Raw genomic sequence first — 4,594 nt, forward strand, 5'->3', positions numbered from 1 at the left:
TTGTTGTATTTATGATGTGTTGATGTAGCTTCATCAATGATCAATCAACTGCATTGTGTTGGCAAATTTCATATGGAGCTTTGTCATTTTGCCGTCCAGAGCTTTCAGCTTTGTTGTCATGTTGTACATAGCTTTGTCAATAAGTCGTATTTGGTACCAGAGGTCCAAAATCTAATAGATGACTTAGGTGCATCATTGTTTAATAAATTCCTTAATTTTAAAGAGTATTGTTTGAGATATAAATTTTTTTGCAAACTACTGATGTGGTGAGTAGTTATTGGTAAATGAAAGAGTGATGTTAATGGTGAGTCTAGATAAAAACCAATAAGAAGTTAACAACATCACCAATTTATAAAAAAGTTCTGAAATTGTTTGTGGCCGTAGTACTACTCCAATTTAAAATATGATTCACCAACACCAAGTCCAATAATCCCATTAAATTTCTTGTGATGCTACTTTCGTTTCATTCATTTTATCTTTGAGCTGACATGTTTGAAACATAAAATTTTCAAGTATATTTCACTCTCGTCTCAAAAAGAAAAAGTACATTTTCACTCGAACAAGATGGCATTGGTAGCAAAACAAGTCTTCATCTGAACATGATCAATGGGCCGCAGAACAAGTCTTCAACTGAACATCATCAATGGGCAGCCTATCGGTGGGGAAGGCACAATCCACACCTTGCTTCTCAGGCAACAAAGCACACGGTGTAGGAGTCACATTGCTTGTCACTCCAGCAATATCAGTACAACTCCATTGTAATTTTTGGCTTCTCAGTCAAAGTAATGGTCACATTAGAAATGCATATTCCAGTGAAGGGATCACCCTGAATTCCATCAAGTTTTGCTGAATAAGTAACATTCTCTGCCACCACATCTCTATAATTAATTCCTTTAATCTCTGGAATTGCTTTTGGGTCGTATTTTGGGTCTGGATGTTGATTATAATTGCCTTCCATCCAGAAAACATACTTCATAGTCTTCAATGCCATTCTTCTTACATAGATGTCCTTGACATAACCTCCTCTTCCAACAGCAGTCTTAATTCTAACGCCGGATTCAGTATCAATGGCAGTGATGTCTTCAGCTCTAACATCTTGGATTCCGCCAGACATTTCGCTGCCTAGAGCAATGGTGGCACTGTCAGGGGAAATGCAGGTAAGCCTTCTAATGATTAGGTGCTGTGTAGGCATTCCAACTTTGATTCCATATTCATCCCAACCACTTTTCACAGCAATGCAGTCATCACCTGAAACTATGAAGCAGTCCTCGATACGGGTGTTTGTGCATGAATCTGGACACAAAAAAGGGAACATAAACTCAGCAATTGTAAATTGTGTCAATGATGTCAAGTGACAATGATGAAATATCAATTGTAACTTGTTAACTTAGCAACTTGTGAAAAAATGTGGTGAAAAAATAGGTGAATGGCAGGGGAATAAGTAATTAACCTTAAAATACGTATTAATCAAAGCAATCAAGACAAGTGCCAAACATACCTGGGTCTACTCCATCAGTATTAGGAGAATCATCTGGTGCAAGGATTGTGAGCCCTTTGACTAGTACATTACTGCAATCACAACCACAGGATTCTAATAAAAAGTGCTAAGATCATATGATAAAAATAAACTTAGTCAGGGGAGCATGGCCAAACCTGCTGTAAATGGGATGGACAAACCATGACGGAGAGTTAATTAGAGTGAGATTAGATATTTGGATTTGATCAGAGTACATAATCTCAATCATGTATGGTCGTGTCACGTTTGATTCTCTGGCACGGAACTTCTTCCACCAAGTAGAACCCTGTCCGTCAATTGTGCCATTGTTACCTAATACAATGCCAAAACAAATGGAATCCATTAGAAATTGTTTAAAGCCAAAAATATTTATCCCAAAAAAAAAAGATTGGTCTAATCTATAATTACCAGTTATTACGACGTCGGTGAGATTTGAACCAAAAATGAGAGCGCTTAACCGTCCACTAGGTGCATCCCTTCCTCTGCCGTAGGAAGGCAGCACAGGAATAGCAGGCCATTCTGACTCATCCTGTCCATATGATCATGTATGTGTACAGCAAATTATGGTATAAAAAACATAAAATAAAAATAAAATGAGTATTATTTTGTTTATTTGTTGTGGGCGTAGAATTACTCAATTACTAATTATAACTTAGCGTTTGTTTGTTTAGAGGTGAAATAGGGTGGATGGAAAGCTTTGGAGAGAAAATGAGAAGGGAAAACTTTTTAGAGAGTCTTTAGTTGGGAGAGGGAGAAGAAAAAAATGTGGTTGAACCTAAGTGTTTTCTCTCTAGGCCCACCAAAATGTTTTCTCCTCAAAATGGAGATAAAACTGGGAAAAAAAGTGTGATTTGTTATATGGATAAAAATGCCCCTAGTTGCTATCCCTGGGCAATGTTGGCTCTTTTTTTTGGGCAAACATTGGCTCTCTTTTTTTCTTTTTTCTTTTTTGCTTTCTTGGGACATTTGCTTGCCTTTTCCCTTTTTTTTTTTTTTTTTTTTTTTTCTTTTCTTTTGATTTCCTGGGGCATGAGGTGACAGTGATTTGTTTTGTTTTTGTTCTTTTTTTTTCTTGACATGACTTTTATCTTTTAATAAATTTGGGTGGTTTTTTTTTTTATTTTGGGGGGCTTGTTTGTCACTTTTTTGTTTTAATTAGGCATTATTTTTTAATAAGGGTATGTGAGTAAATTTATACAAACTCATTTTTTCCATCTATCTACTTTTCCACTCCCAACCAAACAAAAAAGAAGGAAATTAAAAAATTTTCTATCCTCTCACTTTTCCACCCCTCTTCGCATCATTTTCTATTCTCCCACTTTTCCACCCCTCTAACCAACCAAATATACCCTTACGCTAGTGTCTTCCCTTGTTTTTAGCTTTAGATAATATCAAAGACTATGATAAAGTAATGGCCAATTCCTTTTATGGCAAGTTGATTTGGGCAGTTTCTTGCTTATCATGCTACAATTGCTTTGGTCTAAATTCTTGGTATGAGAGTATCATTTTGTTTATTTGTTGTAGGCGTAACATTCCTCAATTACTAATTATAACTTAGGTTAGTATCTTTTCTTCTTTTAAGTTTTGGATAATATCAAAGACTATGAACAAGTAACGGCTAATTCCTTTTATGGCAAGTTGATTTGGGCGGATTCTTGCTTATCATGCTATAATTGCTTTAATCTAATTTCTTGGCAAGAGAGCAATTTCATGTTTCATGTAAAAGGAAAAATGTAAATAGGGTGAAGTAGTATCATAAAGTAAAATCAATCTTGTCATTAATCCTATCGTTTTTGGTCTGTCAATATGATTATTAGGACTATTCCTCTCATAAAAGTGTATAATTTCTCTAAATCAAATTAGATTTTCTCTTCTTAAAATAGCATGACGGAGGATAAGGTCCTAGATTTAAAGCAAGAAACTAAACCAAAATAAGAAAATGATCTCCTCCATTTTAATATTTTGGCAGTGAATGATCTCCTCCAATTGCTTTTGAAAATGATTAAACCACTACTAAAAAGGGGGAAAAATCATACCTGTGATCCAAGAATAACCGCATCCTTGTGAAGAAAAAGGGTGAAATGGCTGGTGAGATTAAAGCTTCCAGTTAACCATTTACCAGGTGGTACAATAAGCTGTGCCCCACCATCTGATGCATATGTGCTTAGTTTCTGAATCGCAGCATTAAAAGCCTTTGTGTTTGAAAACAGAACCATGTTCATTCATTTTTCAAAATAAAAATAAAAATAAGAGTGCTAGGGAAACGTACATGGGATGTTCTAAGTTTTAGACACAGCCCCATGTTCTGAGAATAGAAAATGTTTAAGACTGATTTTCGTTGTAGAAGAAAGAATGAATTTATAGAAAAGAGTGGGAGTGAATATGTGGAAGGATATCTAACTTAATATCTATCTATGGGATTGCCCGGTATAGAAAAATAAAAGAGTAATGTTTCAGACACAAAACTATTTTACAACATTTTTACAAATTGCTGATAGGGCAAATTCTTATTATTTTTATTATGGGGCCATTACTAACATCAAATTTTCACTTATAATAATTATTTGGAAAATGCTAAAGTCATATCAGCAGTTTGTAAAAATATTGTAAAATAGTTCGTGTCTGTAACATTACTCTAAATAAAATAGCATAATTTTTTTTTTTGTCATTGTTAATTAATTCACTTTTGGGGATAAAATTTGTTATCTATGCTACTATTTAAGAGGTTTTTCCTAGATCCTCAATTTTATTGCCCAAAATACCCTCAAATTTACCAATTTGTAAAACTTAAATAATCTATACTACTATTTAAAGGGCATTTCCTATTGGAGATTCTCAATTTTGATGCTTAAAACACCCTCAAATTTACCAGTTTCTAAAGCTTAAATTATCTACACTACTATTTAAGTGGATTCTCTTGTTTTGTATTCTTAATTTTGATACTCAAAATATTGTGTGGGTCTTTTTTGCAAATATTGGATTGTGTTGCCTGCCGCTACACTAAGCCCCAAAGTTTTCTGGATCAAGGAGTTGTGATCGGTCCAATAGCAACCCTCCTTGGTCCGGCTTGTGCGCAAA

At 34.6% G+C, this 4,594-nt stretch overlaps 1 pseudogene; it reads right to left on the reverse strand.

The window, feature by feature from the left end:
- Positions 1-603: 603 nt before the first annotated feature.
- Positions 604-3,732, reverse strand: LOC142620178 (putative polygalacturonase; annotated as a pseudogene).
- Positions 3,733-4,594: the final 862 nt, after the last annotated feature.

This window comes from Castanea sativa, chromosome 12 (assembly GCF_040712315.1).
Source record: "Castanea sativa cultivar Marrone di Chiusa Pesio chromosome 12, ASM4071231v1".
Lineage (NCBI taxonomy): Eukaryota > Viridiplantae > Streptophyta > Magnoliopsida > Fagales > Fagaceae > Castanea > Castanea sativa.